Source organism: Rattus norvegicus, chromosome 14 (assembly GCF_036323735.1).
Source record: "Rattus norvegicus strain BN/NHsdMcwi chromosome 14, GRCr8, whole genome shotgun sequence".
NCBI classification, from domain to species: domain Eukaryota; kingdom Metazoa; phylum Chordata; class Mammalia; order Rodentia; family Muridae; genus Rattus; species Rattus norvegicus.
The window spans coordinates 44,080,794-44,101,137 of record NC_086032.1 but is presented as its reverse complement, the minus strand read 5'-3'; the positions used below and the strand labels follow the sequence as shown (position 1 = coordinate 44,101,137).

Below are 20,344 nucleotides of genomic sequence, written 5' to 3'. Positions count from 1 at the left end.
TTAATCCATAAAAACAAACTGAATAGTTATTAGTAAGTTAATGTATTTATATTGTAACCCATATATTTTATACTAAAAAAAATCAACCTGAAAAGTAGCCCATAAATCAGACAATCAAAAGTTCCCCTTAAAAGAAAGAGACTTGTACTGTCCAATATCGTAACTACCATATGAGTAACATGTGGCCCCAAGTGTTGTTTAAATTTAACTGTAAACGATTAAAATTAAATTAGAATTTCAGCTCTGTAGAGGCACCAGTCACGTTTCAAGTTCTTGAGAGACACGTGTGGTTAATGGGTGCCACACTGGATGAGCCCATACGGGGGGGGGGGCGCCTCATTATTTAGAAAGCTCGCTGGGTAGGACTGTCATGACATGTAATGTTTCACATGTGATCTGATTTTTCTCCTCCGTGCTTTATCCACACCCCATCCCCAATATCATGGACTTCACAGTCAAACAATAATGTTAGGGATGAAATGGGAACTCAGAAACTTTCTCCCAGGAGCTTTACATAGGAACCTGTGACACAGCTGAAGCATTATTCTTACCTGTGACATAGCTGGAGCATCATTCCCACCTGTGACACAGCTGGAACATCATTCCCACCTGTGACACAGCTGGAACATCATTCCCACCTGTGACACAGCTGGAACATCATTCCCACCTGTGACACAGCTGGAACATCATTCCCACCTGTGACACAGCTGGAACATCATTCCCACCTGTGACACAGCTGGAACATCATTCCCACCTGTGACACAGCTGGAACATCATTCCCACCTGTGACACAGCTGGAACATCATTCCCACCTGTGACACAGCTGGAACATCATTCCCACCTGTGACACAGCTGGAACATCATTCCCACCTGTGACACAGCTGGAACATCATTCCCACCTGTGACACAGCTGGAACATCATTCCCACCTGTGACACAGCTGGAACATCATTCCCACCTGTGACACAGCTGGAACATCATTCCCACCTGTGACACAGCTGGAACATCATTCCCACCTGTGACACAGCTGGAACATCAGTCCCACCTGTGACACAGATGGAACATCAGTCCCACCTGTGACACAGCTGGAGCATCATTCTCACCTGTGACACAGCTGGAACATCATTCCCACCTGTGACACAGCTGGAACATCATTCCCACCTGTGACACAGCTGAAGCATCATTCCCACCTGTGACACAGCTGGAACATCATTCCCACCTGTGACACAGCTGGAGCATCAGTCCCACCTGTGACACAGCTGGAGCATCAGTCCCACCTGTAACATAGCTGGAGCATCATTCTCCCCTGTGACACAGCTGGAACTAAGTTTTCCAGAGCAGTGCAGCAATGCAGATACTCCTTGACTTATCATGGGATAAGATTGCAAGGAATTCTCCATAAGTTGGGAATGTCATAGGTAGGCAACACATGTAAGGCAACAATGTTTTAATCATACCTAAGCTAATAAACACCTAATTTAGCAACAGTCTTCTGTTGCTTCATTGATTTTCCCTTGGATTGCTTGGTGACTGGGATGCAATTGACTGACACCCGCCTTCATCAGTATCATATAACATCCTGCTATCCTACAAGAACAAAAGTCAAAGCTGGTGGTGGGGTTTCTAAAGGTGCTTTATTTTTGCACTATCTTAATGTTGAAAAGTGTAAGTAGGGCCATCCCAAACTAGAGACCGTCACTATCACCTTTCCATTATCCTCGGCTCCTTGTCCTGGCCCAGAGGACAAAACTAAGCACTATGTGGAGAATTTAGAATAGAACAACTAAAGTCCCAGGCCAATAGATTGAGAGACCCATTCCTAAACTCATGTGGAAAAATATGACCATTGTCTCAGTCAGGGTTTACCATTGTGAACAGACACCATGACCAAGGCAAGTCTTATAAATAGCAACATTTAATTGGGGTTGGCTTACAGGTTCAGAGGTTCAGTCCATTATCATCAAAGTGGGAGCATGACAGCATCCAGGCAGGCATGGTACAGGAGGAGTTGAGAGTTACTACATTTTCATCCAAAGGAAGCCAGGAACAGACTGGGCATCCTTAGGCAAATAGGAGAGGATCTCCAAGCCCACCCCCACAGTGACACACTTCTTCCAACAAGGCCACACCTTGTAATAGTGCCACTCCCTGGGCCAAACATATGTAAACCATCTCATGCAGGGCACACTAGAGGTTCCTTGCCAGCTGAGCCTAGAAAGGTCTGCTAGATTCCAGAAAGTACAGAGTTCAAGGACTTAGCATGGGCTAAGTCATCAAGGAGGACATTCTGCCCTATCCAAGTGAGGTGGAGAATAGACCGTAGTATCCCAGAGATACCTCAGCAGTGAGCTTCCTCCACACAGCCTGGAGTAAGAGCAGCCTAACTACCCTACAAATGCCATCAGGCTCATAGCTATGGACCAGTACAACTCAAGGGACCTTTCTCGCCCTTAGTGATCAAAGTTCTGGAACCTCCCCATAGACAGATCCCATCTTGGAGAGGGACAAGAAAGTGTAGTATCCCCTGGAAAAATTGAATCACCTGCAAAGACAGAGCTACTGGAATAACCCAAGTCCACTAGCTGGACCTAACTTCAGTCCATTGGCACTATGTTAGTTATTAGTGTGGGTGTGAGGGGACATTAAAAGACTCTGGGTCAGTTATAGGAAGTTCTGCAGTGGCTTTTTTTTTTTTTAACACTTGAATCTGGTGTGAGTAAGCCTGAGACTACTTTTGTTCTAAATCATGCAGCCCCTTGATTGGTCAAACGATGACCTAGGTAGGTATGGTGTCTTTAGTCCCAGCACTTAGGAGACAAAGACCAACTGATGTATGTAGTGAGTTCAAGGCCAGCTTTTTCTACATAACTTGTAACAAGTTCTAGGCTAGCCAGGGATACAATGGGGAGAAAAGTTTCCAAAACAAAGCATAACATGGCTCCTGGCATTCTCTGACACACAATGAAGGCAGTTCTTATAAGTCCTTCTCAGCCAAGGGAACAGCGATATATCAACTACTGGCCCAGAGTCCCAAGATCTCCATGCCTTCCCTACATGCCTTCTTTCATTCCTAGACCAAGGCAGCCCAGGGACCCAGGTCTTCCCAACCTAACTCATTAGAGCACAAAGATTGCATTTAATCAGTTAAACTGATTTAATTGTGCACGTTTGTATGTCTCTGTGTTCTGCCTGCTCTGGGTTAAAACCCTCCATCCCATTCACACACTTTCCCAGTAAATCCACATTCTCATGGGAGTGGGATTTGTTACCGTGGTAGCAGTTTGTTATAAATCGTGTTTGGTCTCTTCTGCATGTGCCTGCCCATTTCACCTCCTACCACGTTACAAGCCCCTTGCCAGAGGGACCATCATGCCTTTGAACTTCCCAGCCACGACAACGGTGAACCACACACTTTTCTGTTCTTTAAAGAATTACCTCGTCTTGGCTATTTTTGTTATAGCAGCAACAAAATCAACAACAAGCAAACAAACAGACTAAAACAAGGGGTTTTGCAGAGTTATTTAATTAAGAGGCGGTCATATGAGCTCATTGTCCCTAAATATGATCAATGTCCTTACGATAAGAGGTGAGACACGCCTACAAAACTCAAGCCTAGGAATGCCAACATCTGACGGAGGCAGATGAAGAATGAATCGAGAAGAAGGGCTCGGTGGATAATCAGTGGGACTGTGCTTACCTAGCATGTGTGGGGCCCTAGTTAATCCCCAGTACCACTAGTGGGACTGGAGAAGCTAAATGGGACTTTACTAATAACATATTTGAGCACTACAGACTGACCCTTCCCAGTTTCCTAGCTCCTCTGCTCGGTTCCTGGACCAAGGGATTTTTCATGTAAGTTCCTTGTCTCTGCTACTTCATCTCTTCAGACACAGATAGACACATGGCCCAACACAGAGCCCTAGAGGCTGCTTCTGACCTAGTCACCCCCTGTATCTGCCTGGAGAGTTAATTCTTCACGCTGAAAGCCTGGTGGGCGGAGAATCTAGGAAACACCTTCATTTACCATCATATACTTTCCTTACACACACACAGAGAGAGAGAGAGAGAGAGAGAGAGAGAGAGAGAGAGAGAGAGCAAACAACAAAACCCTACTGATTTTTCTGTGAAAGAAGATTATTTAATTAATTAGTTACATAGAACCCAACCCTTATAGAGACATCTGCAGTATTCACTGAGTGACTATAGCTCCCCTCTACCATTCAACAATCCCCACAACTTTCATGGTTTGTTTGGTTCTAGCTATAGATATAACTTTAATTAAAGCTTATTTTTAATGGTGGTTCTTAAACACTTTAACCTCCCTTTTAGTCCACCAACCACCAGAGGTAGTGAAAAAGAAGGATAAGGAAGAAGTGGGCCTGTTTAGAAATGATTCTTTGGAGCAGCTCCTGTCTGTGTTGTCTGGAAATTGGCAGTTCAGTTCATAGGTTAGCAGTGGCAGCTCGAGCCATTCACAAACACTTCTCAGATACACCAACAGTCTAATTCGATAGCAAACATGAATCAGCAGTGGGGTGACTACCTAGCAGAGACTGCCAAGCCTCAGCCTTGGCATGAGTCGGCAGTTAGGACCCAGAGGGTACACCAGGAGAAGTTCTCAGTTGTGCCTCTCGGCGAAGCAAAGACTAGCAAAGACATGAGACCCACAAGAGTTGCACAGCTAGCTCTATAAGCAAGCCTGGCCCAGTCTCTGTCACTGTTCATTCATTCTATTTATACCCTCCAAAATCTTGTGTCCTCCATGAGTCTTGCCTCACTCAGTGTGTGAGCCTGTCTCAGCTGAAATCTCTCTGCCAATCAGTCTGAGTTCACCAAGTGGCAAGAAATTGCAGCACATCACCAGAAGTTTTTTGGTGCGTTTCTCTCTATAGAGTCCCAACAAATGCAGCTCAACTACGAAATGTAAGGCAGAACAATACGTGCATGTCATTAACAAAGAATCCTTCCTTCATCATGTGTCTTTTCACATGTGCTTGCTTTAGCAGAACATTCTCACTCCTGTGTCTGCTTCAGCAAAACACTCCTTCACAAATCTGCCTTAGTCTTTCATGTGTGTCTGCTTCAGTGAAACACTCCTTCACATGTTTGCCTTAGCAAAACACCATCCTACACAGCTGACTCTCCAAAGAACCCTTAAGTTCCACTTCATATAGGTCCTTTTAAAGATTCCCTTAGGGAAAAAAAAATACATGAGCAATCTTGTTCCCATTCTCCCCTCGAAGGGCATGGACAGAGTCTACTGTTTTCCTGAGGAAATGGTGGATTATCGCTGCTTACCAGAAAGCGCTAGTTGAGTACGGAACATAAACATGGCTACAGGCTTAAACAAGATGCTATGGACATTGACAGGGAATTCCTGTAGGGGACTCCTTTAATAACATGCAGGACTCGCACAGTAATATTTTATTACACTTCTTTATTTAGACACAGAGTGTGTGCCACCATGTATGAATGGAGGTCAGAGGTCACATTTTAGGACTGAGTTCTCTCCTTCTAACATGTGGGTTCTGGGGTTAACTCAGGTCATGACCATCTTAACAGCTCAATAATATTTTTTGAGACAAAGTGTCAAGTATCCCACGCTAGTTTAGAACTTTCTGAGTAACCTAGGAGGGTGGCCCTGAAGTCCTGCTGTCTCCACCTCCAGTGCCAGGGGTTCCATGTGTGCACACAGTCCTGGCTTTTATGCAGTACTGATGAGGGAACCCAGGGCTTCATGTACACTAGGAAAACAGTCTACAGACTGAGCCACATCGACGGTTCCATTCATATAATTTTAAAGAGCAGTTCTGACTGCCCACTGCCATTTGCATGTCTTAAAATTTTAAGGAGCTGTGGCGACTCAAGGCTTGGTCTTGGGGAAACATAGTAATTAAAGCAAAAGAATAGTTCACAGAATTTCACATGGAAAAATGTCTCCGATGCGGTCATTATGACATGGGTTTGGATGTGCCACCTCATTCCATGAGACAGAGCTGGGAGGAAATGACTTAGTCATTGGGGAGGCAGAACCAAATTCCAAGAAAACATAAAACACATGCTTGGGGGAACACCTTTGAAGATGCCACATTTACCCCGGGCCAAACATTGTTTCCACAATGGGGGTTTATTCACCTCCACTTGAGAGGAGACAGGCAAAATGACTACTTTCAGTCGATGAGTTTCAGATTTTACATTTTCCTAAGCTTTTGGCTTTCTTGACTATCCAGGCAAAAAAACAAAATACAAAACAAAACAAAACAAAAATAAACACTTTAAGGAGAGAGGCTTCTGAGGTTTCTGAGTGTTTATTATGACGAACCAGACATTAAGGTGCCTCTATGATCCTTGTCCCTTGGAATGCACACCCCTGCAAATCCCCTCCCCTCGAGTGTAGTGAGGCCTTGTGAGCTGCTTTAGAACATGGGAAACATCTGGAATTTCACTTCATTATGATTCCATGACGTTATGCAAGACGCAGTCTAGAGTCTCTGTCTCTCTAATCACTTTGAGAACTCAGACTTTCGAGACCGACAACAACAGCACACTTGTCTGGAAGCACAGCTCTGTCACCAGGTGCCAGAAGAGATTCAGTGTGGGTGACAGCCTCACTGCAGCCTCAGGGGACCTGGGAGCCTGTCATAGGATGCCCAGTGACAGAACTACTGCTGTCTTCTCTACAGCACTGAACACTGAACACACTTAACTCGGCCCAATTGTTGTTTATCTCTCTGAAAGCCTGGAAACTATTGGTCGTGGCTGTTTTCACCCTCGTGTGTGTTATGGCACAAACTCAAGGACTCTTTCCCTTCAGATAGAACTGCCAGGTCACACCACCAGAGAAAAACCACACATGGCCAACAGTGCTTTTTTCTTCACCACAAATGGAGACAGCCTAAGACATTTAGCAGCAAATGATTCTCGAACCCTTCCTCAAAATGAAGCATGGACCAAAACTTGGCTCAAAATGTCTATCTGATTGCTGATGGTCCAATATATGGTGGCTTTTGGGGGGACAGGGTTGTAATAAGGTGTAAGCTCTAAATATATGCATACTATTTGGCCTAAAAATTCCTTTTCTAGAGGTTTATTCAAGAATATAGCTAGATAAGAGTTCCAAAATGTAGAACCCTAGTATGTGTTGCAGCAATGTTCCTAAGAACAAGAAAGCAGAAAACAGATTAATTGGATCAAAGACCAAATAATAATGGTTATTATGAAATAATTACATTATTAAATAATGTAGAGCCACCTAGTCTGTGGATTTATAATTTTTGGTCATAGAATAGTATATGCAAAAGTAAAAAGATAACATAGAAGAAAATATGTGTCTCCATATCCAATGTAAGTTTGTTTCCACATATGTCTAAAATGTACATACATGATATTTCAAATATGAATAAAACTAGATGTGCAACTGTTAGTATATGAGTCATGATCTTGTGTCTTAAACATTGTGTATTTACTTTCTAGCTATTTCCTCTATATTTCTAAGATGTTTGCGTATAAACTTTGAAATTTCGTGGGTTTATGTTTTATCATTTTTAACTGGTATCACCCATTTCTAACTTCTGGTCTCCAGGTAGGTTGGGTGTTGTGAATGGTCCAGGCAGACGTGTTTGTGCTCCTGGCTGGTGCCGAGACCACCATCTTGGCAGAGCTGCTCTGCCCACCCCCACTTCTGTCCCTCAGAGAGTTTGCCATACAACTGGGGTTCCAGCTGCCACCCCTTTTCTGCCCAAGCTCATGCTGCTGACTCATACCTCAACAACCACGCTAGTTTCAAAAGATATGTTTTTATCACAGTGGTGTGTTCATCAGTCCCTAAATGCTATACAGAAGGTCCAGCCTGTGCCGCCCAGCCATAGCTCTGTGCTGAATGCTAGTGAGGCAGACAGCTCTGTAGGTTTGGGTGGCCAAGGAAGAGAAGGCTGGGAATACAAACACAGTCATGACTATCGCCTTTTTTTTTTTTTGAAAAAGAATTATCAGAATATTATTTGTTGTGCATCTTAAGTCTTTGTTTAGGAAATAAAATTGGGCTGTTTAATTTGCCTCCCCCCTTTTTCTTCTAGATCTTTCCTAGAAGTCCTTTAAGAGGAAAAAATGTAGAGAGTTTGGGAGAGAAGGGTTGGTACCCACCGAGGCTCAAGTTTTCTTTTTTTTTTTTTTTGGTTCTTTTTTTCGGAGCTGGGGACCGAACCCAGGGCCTTGCGCTTCCTAGGTAAGCGCTCTACCACTGAGCTAAATCCCCAGCCCCGAGGCTCAAGTTTTCAACGCTTGTTCTCCAGCTATTAGCACTGGGGAATCTGGGGCAACTTGGGGAGTTGCCAGTGGCTGGTAGAGAAGTAGAGGTGGACTTTTGAAGGTTGTAGTTGGCCCTTGGTTCCAGTCACTGTCGGCTTCCTGTCTACCTTGATGTGAACAGCAGTCACATTGTCCACTGCCCTGAACCAAGCTGCTCTGGAATCATGAGCCAAAAGAAATCATTTCTCCCTTTGGTGGTTTCTGTCTGGTGTTCTGTCACAGTGGTGCAGACATAACTAATACAGCTAGGGTGAAAAAGAGGCGCTCAGTAGAAAACTGAGGATTTTCATAGGCCAAAGGCCTCCTACCAGCCAGCTTCTCATCCATGAGGTGCATGAGGTGGGAATGCAGGACAGGAGGCTATTTCTTCCCCCTAAATAGCATGAGGTAGGTTACCCCAGCTGAGACTGCTCTACTCGGGAGCCATGGTTTGTTGAACAAGATAAATGATGTAAGACTCCTGGGTCAGGGGTTCAGGACAGCTCATTACTTATAGCAACAGCAGTGGCCCTTGCAACAGCACCTGGCAGCTCCCTGCTTTGGCTACTTTTCTCATCACCATGACAACACACCTGAGAGAATAACTTAAGGGAGGAAACATCTCCCCTCTTTTAGAAATGTCATTCTGTCATGGCAGGGAGGGCATGGTGGGACAGAGCTGTCTGCAAAGTGATGAAGCAAAGAGAAGGGAATGGATCAGAACATGGTATAGATCCCAAGGATCCACACCTGGTGACATAATTCCTCACACTGAGCTTCATCTCTAACATTGTATTATCTATGTGTGTGTGTGTGTGTGTGTGTGTGTGTGTGTGTGTGTGTGTAAGACCTGTGTATTTGTGACCCGTGTGTGTGTATGACCTGTGTATTTGTGACCCATGTGTGTGTGTGTGTGTGTGTGTGTGTGTGTGTGTATGACCTGTGTATTTGTGACCCGTGTGTGTGTGTGTGTGTATGACCTGTGTATTTGTGACCCGTGTGTGTGTGTGTGTGTATGACCTGTGTATTTGTGACCCATGTGTGTGTGTGTGTGTGTGTGTGTATGACCTGTGTATTTGTGACCATGTGTATATGTGTGTGTGTATGACCTGTGTATTTGTGACCCGTGTGTGTGTGTGTGTGTGTGTGTGTGTGTGTGTGTAAGACCTGTGTGTAGTGCCCCATCCATGTTTGGAAAGTCAGAAGAGGGTGTTAGCTCCTCTGGAACTAGAGTTACAGATGGCTGTAAGCCTCCTGACCTGGGTGCTGGGAACTGAACTCAGGGTCTCTGGAAGAGCATCGACCATTCTTAACTGTAGAGCCACCTCTCCTGTCCAGTCTTGCATCATCTTTAAATACTGCCATCACATTGTAAGTCAAGGGGTTAGTACATTCATTAGATCAGGAAACACCCTCGGCATCTCAATCTAATCATCTCTGGAAGCACTGTAACAGGCACAAGTGTGCCCTGACAATCCCCTAGATGTGTCTCAGTCTAATCAAGTGAACAATTAAGATTAACCATCTCTCTCTCCCTCTGCTTCCCATCTATACAAGGTGAGGATAAGAGTAACCCTTAACCCACTGGGATCTGTGACAGAAGCAGAACCTGACCTTAGAAACTGGAGTATTTCATAGCAACAGGAAAATTCTGACCTTTGTTCTGCAGTAAAAGTCTACATCTGGTTCCCAAGCTACTCACAAAGATTCTAGAGCACTGGATCTCTACCTGCCTAATATTGCAACCCTTTAATACAGTTTCTCCTGTTGTGTAACTCCAACCATAAAATTATTTTTGTTTCTACTTCATAACTGTAATTTTGCTACCATTATGAATCATAATATAAACATCTGGTTTCTGATGGTCTTATGCAACCCCTGTAAAAGGGTCTTTCGATGCCAAAGGGGTATCAATCTACCAGTTGAGAACCTCTGTTCTAAAAACAGCTGGTCAGTATCACTTCACACAAGGCACACAGAAACTAGAGACCCAGGGAGGACCAACCCCCACACATCCTTTGCCAATACACGTGGCTGTTCAGAGTCCAGAAGTCAGAATAAAGGAAGTAGTAGAAGGCATTCTTTTGTGTTCTATTTTATTTTAGATTATAAAGCAGCCTTCCCTATACCCTCACAATTTCCTAAACTGTGATGGCTTGAATAGTTATGGCTCCCATAGTATTTGAATGCTTGGCCCATAGGGATTGGCACTATTAGAAGGCATGGCATTGTTGGAGCAGGTGTGACTTTGTTAGAATAGGTGAGGCATTGTTGGAGTAAGTGTGACTTTGTTGGAGGAAGTGTGTCACTGTGGGGGGTAGGCTTTGAGGTCTCCTATGCTTAAGCTATGTTTTCCAGTGTGGCACACAGTCTCCTTTTTCTTCCTTTGGATCAAGATGTAGAACCCTCTTTCTCCAGCACCACATCTACCTGGACGCTGACGAGCTTGCTACTATGATAATAATGGACTGAACCTCTAAACTGTAAGCCTGTCCCAATTAAAATGTTTTCGTTTTTAAGAGTTGCCTTGGTCGTGGTGTCTCTTCACAGCAACAAAACCCTAAGATGTCAAGTGACCCTTGCCCTTTGCCCTCTCCACAGCTTCTTCAGTGACCCTTGCCTAGTTTGCTCCCTGAGCCAGGTCTCATCCATCTGCCTTTCCTCCCTCAATACCCCTCTAGCTTGCCTGCTCTGAAGCTAACTCTCTTTTGTCTCCCTCCTAACATCTTCATATCCTTATTTATGTCTATCACATTTATGTGTGCTCAGAAACAATTGGTATTAACTCATTTGGTGTTTGTGACAACCCTAAGACAATGCTGTTGTTACTCTGCCCTTCAGAGGAAGATTTGTGTAGATGCCATTTATTTTGCTTCTTTAAAGTCTGCTGCTATTATTATTGTGAGCACACATTATGCTCACAATGGAGGGGCTGTCCATGTCGTGACATACATGTGAAGGAAAGTGTTCGGGGGTTGGTTCTTTCCACTTTTATGTGGGTTCAGGGAAGGAGCTCAGGTTGTGAGATTATGCAGCAAGTGCATTACTTGGTAAGCCTTCTTGCCAACCCATGGCACTTATTTTAATACAACACATCTACTTTCATGGGAATGTAGCTAAATCTTTAAATGATTCTAGAAGTGTTTCAAGGCTGCATAGGAGAACATAGACTGAGACTTGCTACTGCAGTGGTGCTCTAATTGTCAGCATCTCAGCACAACAAGGAACATAGTCATCCCCTCCAGACACTCTCCCAGAGTTCCCACATGTGGTTAGGGTATAGGGAGTTTCAAGACCTTGGCTCACATTCACGGATTGACTGGCTGGCTCTTGTCCTAAAGCAGGACCCTGTGTACTCACTACTGTTTCTACAGCCCCAGGCCCAGCTTCTCTGGATGGAGACAGTGTCAATGTGTGCCTGACTGAGTGCAGAGGGATGGATAGATGGATGGATGGATGGATGGATGGATGGATGGATGGATGAATGGATGATGAGCGGACACCTAGAAGTGTTAAGGGTCATTTTACATAGTTGAGTGTACCTGTACCACAAATAGCAAACTTATTTGGATCTTAAATCCACAAATAAATCTAAGTTTCAGCATGCCGAAGGAAGTTAACCTAGGCATGCAACCTAACAGAAGAAAACAGAATTGAATAGATTTTGGAATAGACCTCCAATGGAAAACAACAGCAGAGGGGAACTTGGGGAAATAAGAGGATGTAGTCTTTAGATATCTCACTAGAAGCTCCTCAGGTCTCTGGGGCAAACTGAATACACAGTCAAAGGTGATTAGGCAGCTGGAAAAGCCGGATGCTCCAGTCCCAGGAAATGACAGCAGGCAGAAGTGACAGCAGGCAGAAGCTGAACATCCACAGTGGTGATGGCAGTGATGACCCCTCCCCCCCATGTGTGGACAACCATTCCTGGCTGTGTTCTCACTGCCTGCTGGGTTTTTTTTTTCCCTTTATTGATTCACTATAGTTCAACTCTGTGAATTGAATTTCATATAATTGCATCACCAGTTTACAGATGATAAAACCAAGTAATGGAGTCTTGTTAAGATCTGACTGAGAACTGACAAAACCAGAAGAGACCCTTAGAGACAGAAAACAGTTCAGCTATTTCAGAGATGGGGTGGGAGGGGGGATGAAAGTAATGTTCTAGGTTAAAAAATGATAAAAAAGCATTATAGCAAATACGACATGTGAAGTTTGCTCATATAAAAGAAACCAAGCAAAATGAGAGAACATCTACAGAAGAATGAACAGCTATTAAGTGACTGCTGGGTAAAGTTCTTGCCACTCAAGCGTAAGTTCCCAAGCTTGGATTCCCGATAGCTGCGTAAGGCTAGTCAAGGCTCATCTGTAATACCAGGCCTCCTAAGGCAGGATGGGAGGTAGCAGGTACCTCTGGGTCTTGTGGGCCAAGTAGCCTGCGCATGTATCAGGAAACAGGAGACCCTGTCTCAAATGAAGTAAAAGCTAAGGACTGATTTGTGTGCCCCCCACACTCATACTAACAAACACCACACTTGCACACACACACGCACACACACACACACACACACACACACACACACACGCATGCGCGCACAGTGAGGGTACTTAAAATCAAGAAATGGTAGCAAGTTTTCTCAGGTCTGTGATGGTGACGTGATCGCATGGAGAAGTGTCCCACATTCTTGGGAAGTGTGTACTACACTGCTGAAGCATTCTGAGCTGAAGATAAATCAGAACTTTCAATATAGGAAAGTGTTAACAATGACTGAATTTAGAGAGAGGCTAACAGATGTGTACCAAGTCATCTTTCAGGTTTTCTGGTGTCGCTTTTATGACTTTTGGGAGAGGGAGCGAAAGTGAAGAGACAATGACTGGTTACAGATCGTCCACAGAAGGTCGGGAACCCGTCCAACACAAAGACCTGTGGGGGATGACTTAAGAAAGCTCAGTCGTGACCACACGGGGATGGCTGCAAATGTTTTCTCAATAAAACAGAAATACAGACGGCAGAACTGGAGGGAAGATGGGACGGGAGACTTGGCAGGCATTCCGATAAAGTCAGCCCTGACAGCTGGAGGAGTCATAAAAGCCTGGACTCCTCTGTAGAGTCTAGGACACCAGACTTGAGAAGCTGGAACAAGTGTGGTCCTGTGATTTCTCTGGAAACAGCTGGGACCAATCTGTCCCATTTGAAACCCTCACTCCGCTGCTCACAAGTCATGGGACCTCGGGCAAGTTTCTTCACCTTCCTGACAGTTTTCTCTACTAACAAAGTCATGGAATCGCACGTGGACATTAAGGAGGGCAGTGTGTGTGGGATGCTCAGTGCAAGGGATGGTCTACAGTGAGCATCCAGCAAAGGTTGGTCTTGCTTTCATCTCTCAGGGAGGAGGGGGGATGGAAAGGGGGACTCGTTTGCCACCCACTGCAATGGTGAAAACATCTCAAGCCACATCTCCGGTAACTTTGTTTACAATTACATGTAAGTTCGGGGTTACTTAATTTCTCTCTTTTAAGTAAAATTGTGTGGCCCAGGGTTACCCAAGACGTTAATGAAGTTAAATGGCGAAGGCGATTATGCAGGAACATGGAAAATAAACAATTCGGTCTCGGCCTCAGCATCGGGCTCTCATGATGCCTCATCTTCGCCTGGGTAATTATCTCTTGACAGCAGACTTACCCAGCAGTAAGCAATAATTCCATTAACATTCCCACCTAAACGCAGTCTTCCGGGCTTTTCAGGGTCCCCAGGCCTCTAGCTACATCATGGGGGCCTCTTATCATTCTGGAATTAAAACAAGAAAGTAAAAATTATTCACTCGCATTAATTTTTTCCCCCTGAGCAAACCTCTCCACAGTCTTGACTCATTGCTCCAACTCGTATTGCTGCCAAGAATCCTATCTGCAGTAATCCAGTGCTCTCAGTTCATTCTGGGTTGGAGGGCCAGGGCAGGAGAGTCACCCGTACTCAGGGTGCAACTGTCTGAGAATGAGGAATAGTGCCAGGGTGTGATGTGGTCTCTGGAAGGAGGAAGAGCCATGGGTTTTGGAAAATGTGGAATGCCCCAGACGTGTTCTAGATGAGGAATTCAGGCTTGTGTTTGCTCATTAGAGCAGTGAGGAGGCTTACCAAACGTGCCGAGCGCTGGAGGGATGTCGGGAGATGTTCCCAGACCTTGGATCTTGAATAAGTACTGTCTGCCTCAGGTCCAGTTTCCAGACAGGCCTGTCACGGCTCTGAGGCTAACAGTGAGAGTCGTTAGCAGTAAGAGCACAGGTGTGAGGAACCTAGAGTTCTCCACACCTTCCCTGGCAGGGAGGGCTCAGTTAGTGATGACAGTACTCTCCTCTCCAGTCCCGAAGCATACACCCCACTCCACACCACAGATGAGACCCACAGAGCCAAAAACACACCTGACATTCCACATCAACTCTGCTGGAAAGAGGACTTAAACGAGTCTTCAGGATTTGGAGGCTGACTTTTCTTAAGGAAGGAAAGAGGCTGTTTCTTATCCGTTTTCTCGCACAGAACTAGCTTTGGGTTTTCCAGCAGTGTGAGGACTCATCTCCCAGCAGTGAAGGGTGGTTTGACCCCAAGATGACCTTTACTTTCCTTCCCACTATCTATTAATTCATCAAGTCTGGATTCTGGTGGGAGTGTGGACTGAGTGAGTGAGTGAGTGAGTGAATGAATGAATGAATGAATGAATGAATGAATGGGGTAGGATGTTAGCCCCATCTCTCACAAAGCTAATGCACAATAGGTCCTCAAAAGAGGTTTCTTCGAATTTAAAAACAATAGCTACTAACCAGCTCTGTCAGCAGATTGATCCAGGAAAGAGGTCGGAGAGCTGACTTGAATTAGGTGTGAAGGTTGGTTGGAATTCAATTACCCATGACCCTCCAGTCTTTTCTGCCAGCCATGATTTATGGAGGCTGGCTAACGAAGGTTCGGACTCATAACACTGCAATCAGCCTTTCTTTGGAAGATGAAGGCCCAGGAATTATCTAAGGGGCACTCTCAGGCCTGATGACATTTCTTAGGTTGGAAATATCTTGGCGACTTAGCCCAAGAGCAGTCAGGCTTAGACTTGGACACAAAGAGCATGCGCAATCACACCTCAGGAGTCCTCGCTCCTATTTTTCTTCACAATCACTCTGACCTAGTAGCCCTGTCTGACACAGACAAATGATCTAGGGGCTGTGGGCGGTTAGGGTCCTTGTTCAGGGATGTTTCTACTAGCTGAAAAGGCCAACGGAAAACCAGAGAATTGTATCACTTAAAGTAGGGAAGGGATTCAACTCATCACCCCCATCTCCTTTTTTCTCCAATTTAAACCTTCCTTCTCAGCCTCACCTTAAGGTTTATCTACTCTTGTTATAGCCAGGCTTAATGGCCTTAAGAGTCTAAGACCCAGCTACATTTTTCCCCTCACAGAACAACATTCTTGGCAAGCAGAGGAGGCTGAGGAGATGGTTGAACACAAAAATTCCTTGCTGTGCAAGCATTAGGATTTGAGTTGAGATTCCCAGCGCCCATGCAAAAGCTAGGTGTGGCTGCATACATCGGGAACCCCAGCTCTGTTGGAGCAGAGACACAGAGATGGGGGCACCCTAGGGCTTGCTGGTCAGTCAACCTCACTGAATCAGGGAGCTCCAGGATCGGTGTGAGACCTTGTCTCCAAAAATAAGGTAAAGGCAGTTAATGAAAGCCCCTGACATCAACCTTTGACCTCCACACACTCCAGAATGAGTACACACATACACACCCCTACAAGCACACACACACACACACACACACACACACACACACACACACACACACACACACTATTCTCTTGAAATTATTATCCCAGAAGGCATCTTGAAACCATGATGGTGGCAACATTTGCACAACTATAATCCCAGCACTTGGGAGGCTGAGGCAAGAAGACCTCAAGTTAAAGCCAGCTGCTTCCCTAGGGAGAATGTGTCTGAAAATAAAACAACCCCACTCCCTCCAGAGTTACTTGTTCATTTGGTTGCCCTCATTTTTGCTGTTCGCGTGCACCAACTTGTCCTGTGAGTGAGGTGAACTGGACCCTGACCTCCACCACTCTTACTTTCAGAGCTCTGAGCACGTCTGGAGCAGATCCTAATTTGCAAGGCTGGCAAAGGAACAGAGGGTAAGAAATGATTCCTGCACCTGCCCTTTGCCCCCTCCTAGGTCACATTGCTTAATGAATTTAGCTGGAACACAGTCCAGTGTTGGGAGAGTCGTAGCCTCCATGTGTCTTCATAATGTACCTGACTTTATACAGCAGGCCACTTCCTTCTAATAAGAAGCAGTAGATGGGCAACTCAACGTGTGGATCTTCAAGCTTACAGAATGAGCTTGAACTTGAAAGCGATCCAACCCATAACGACATTTATTATTTTTAGAGCATTACCTAGTCATTTTGATTAATTCTCTTAGAGTACTTTTCCCTTAAGCTCCCCAGAGAGAGGAGGGTGTGTTGGGGGCTGGGGTGGGGGGAGTCTAACGAGACTGTAAAGCTACAAATATAACCTTGGTGAGGAGTTGACATGTTTAGAACTGTAACATGGCAAATCATTGTGAAATCTTCTAATGGGTGCCGGTCCCCTGCCAAACAAGCCCAGCACCCAAAGCACACAAAGAAATCATTGAAAGACACTGGACCGTGTCCAAAAGGCCAGGCTAATGTTTCACCTAATCTCTCTCCTAGTCTCTCCTGCCTACTGCCAGCCCCACCCACAGGATCTCACTGGAGAGCTCCCTGCAGCTGCTCAGGGCATTTACACCCTCTCATCCCCGGCAGCAAGAGGAAAACCATTAGGAAGCCAACAGTATAAAAGGGGAAAGATGAGTGGCTGGAGGAAAGGTGGGAACTGATAGAGTCAAGCGCCTGTCTTCTCACAGGGTTGGTACACTTGGGGTGGAACCAGGAAGACAGGACCAGAGGTGATCCTGGTTCACATATCCTTGGGACATTGCAATTTAGGGAGAAGTGCCTATGAGCTGGTAACAGAAGGTTTGGTTTGCTTTTGTTAAGTTCAATTTGTTTCCAATTCTTTTTATCTTGGCTCTATCTCAGGCATCACAGACGCCAGAGCTTTGCAGGCACAGGGTGGGGTAGGGTGGGGCGGGGTTGGGCAATTCTTTCTTTTTGCTTAAAGGGACAGAACTAGGGATGCCTCTTTGAATGCCTGTGGCTTGCTCAAATACCATTAGTAAATTAGTAAAGACGCTGAGCAGGGAAGGGTTCGTTCTCTTTGAAAGTGGCTTTCACAGAGGTGGCCACCAACAAATCTAAGGACAGAAAGGAAGTTTGCAGAGAGAAATTTGGACCTGTAAGATGGTACTGACATTATTATTTCAGCTAGCCAGAGCTAACCTTGAACTTCTAGACTTGCTAAGCTGAGTATGAAGAAATAAATCCTGTTCGTTGGTTGTGGTGGATGTTTTTAATCCCAGCATTCAGAGGCCGAGGCAGGCTGTTCTCTGCAAGTTCCAGGACAACCTTCGTCTACAGTATGAGTTCTAGGACAGCCAGACCTATACAAAGAAACCCTGCCTTGAAAACCAATAATAAATAAATAATATAATATAAAAGAGTGGATCCCTTTAAAAACGGTCATTGGTGTACATGTGAAGCTCTTAGGATCTCTCAAATTTTGCCTGGAAAAATATTCTATTGACTATAGGGGCTGTCCAGGTTTGGGAGTCAAACACGCCCGGCTGGAGTCTCAGCTCCATCATCTACAGACTTGTGACTTTGGTCAACATCTGCACCTTCCTGCGCCTCAGTTTCCCATCTATACTGTGAGCATAGCCTCTGTCTCCCCAAGAGTTCCTTCAGCTGCTCCGGCATCTCAACAGACGCTTCTGGTTTGTTCTTCCCCTCCCTACAACAGAGGACATGTGCTTCAGCCAGCAGGGAACAAAGGAAAAAGTCCAGCCCTTCCTTGCAGCTTTGTGTGGAACAGGAGATAGCTTCAAACACACAGGGCCCAGACAACTTATGGCTCTTTCTCGTGTTTATTTTTTTAAACAAATCTTTCCATAGCACTCACTGTGTAATAAACACCTCCTGAGCACTGGACAAACCTGACTCACCCCATCTTTCACCAGGTGCAATCTTGGGATTCTTGTTTTGCAGGGGAGGAAACACAGTTTATGGTCCAGGGGTACTGAACAAGGGTCTTACCAGTCAAGACTTGAACCCAGGCAACCTAAGCCCTTGTCTTTGTGGAGATCGTGGCCAAGTGTTGATTTGGGAAGGGCAACTAAGATCAAAGCTCTCTGTCTGAGATGCCCAGGCTAGCTCTGCACCATCTAGAATATATTAAAACTGAAGTCTTCACTGATAAACTTTCATAGCCAGAACCTCGGGCCAGAGAGACCAGATGAGGTCAACAGAACCAAGAAGCTGGTTCCCAGACCTGTGGCTTGCTGCCCATCTATCTCTCCATCCCACCAAGAGGAGGCTGCAGACTCTTCTCTGGTATCCCCTCAGCCCTTGGCTCTGTTGAGTGTGAATTTGCTGATGGTTGCTCTACAGTAGGTGGGGAGTGGTGGGAAGGAGAAAACACTGAAGAAGTCAAGAATAAAGGAAACGACTGTTTTTTAAATTCCAGTGATTATAAAATCAGTGTTGGCCGAGGCAGACATTGCAAAAGGGGTTGACTCAATCCTGTTTCCCAGACTCTGTCTCCCACTCAATTTCCACCTAGGTATGGTCAGTCACAGGACCCAAGTCAGGCCTTTTGTCCTTTTTTCTCCCCTTAGGCAGTCCTTCTTGTCCACTTCTCTCTTTAAATGTTTGTATACTATTTGGTCATACAGGGGTTAAAGACATATATGATAACTGGGGTATGGAGATAAAAATGAAAATATGACTAAGATAAATGGAATGCAATAACAGGGGTGCAGGGATTGATAATAAGGGTGCAAGGATTCTGTACAGATGTGAAAACTGAGACTCAGAAGCTGCCACATTTATGAGACTGACGCGCTACGTACTGCGCTAACGAGGCACCTAAGCTGCCACATTTAAACCATGAAGGAAGAGCCAGGAACATCTCAGATATCACTTCTGCAGCATTGAGCTACTGTGCCACGGGAGTTCAGAGTTTTGCTGTTTTCAGCCAAGGATGATCCTATCTGCAGTATTCATTATAGAAAAGCCATGAGATACAGGAAAAACAAGACGAGGGACTATCACTTATGATCCTATTACCCAGATGTTATTTCAAAATATATTCTTTCCATCTCCCCTCTTTCATTGTTTTCTCAAAAATACAGAATAGAAAGTCCATTTGCAACTGACTCTTTAGTGTGCTGTGGTCACCCTCTATATCTGGGTGTCTAAGAACTCTTTAACTCCAAGTTGCCAAATAACTGTTGCTTTTGTTTTTTAACTATTAATAATAATCATTTGGTAATATTTGTAAATTCATCTTTGTCTGATTATTTTTCCTTTGGATTACTAAAACTGCTGTCAGGTATTAGATCATGTATGTGTGCATGTGTGCATGCGTGCACACCCTCCCATGTGCACACACTCAGCAGCTAGAACTGTGCATCTATCACTCTATACCTTACAGCTCTCAGACAGGGTTTCTAGCTGGATCAGAAGCTCACCATTTTAGCTAGACTTGGCTGCCAGTGAGGTCTGGGGAATTTGCCTGTCTCTGCCTTCCAATGCTGAGGTTACAGGACTGTCCAGCTATGCACAGCTTCTCGTGTGAGCCCTGGGGATTTGAACTCAGATCCTCATGCTTGCAGAGCAACATGCTCTGTGCATGCAAAGTGCTCTTGCCCACCAAGCCAGCTCCCCAGCTCTAACAAAGTATGATTTTTGGGCTTCACATATTTAAGATAAGACATCCTCAAGAAAGATGTCATCAGAGTTCTTCACATCACTGTCCACACTTTCAACCATCATCTTTGGTTGTGAGCCTAGCCTTTAACGGCTGAGCCATCTCTCCAGCCCTCAACCATCATCTTTGAAGAGATACCCGTCGGCTCAATAATTAAAATGAGGGAGAAACTG

The 20,344-nt window shown here is 45.0% G+C and overlaps 1 long non-coding RNA gene across 1 annotated transcript; it reads left to right on the top strand.

Moving 5' to 3' along the window:
• The first annotated feature begins 13,144 nt into the window (after positions 1–13,144).
• On the top strand, positions 13,145–18,395 carry LOC102552762 (uncharacterized). The gene is made up of 3 exons (XR_595795.4): positions 13,145–13,649; positions 16,397–16,453; positions 17,015–18,395. It is a non-coding gene; the product is annotated as an uncharacterized LOC102552762 (long non-coding RNA).
• Positions 18,396–20,344: the final 1,949 nt, after the last annotated feature.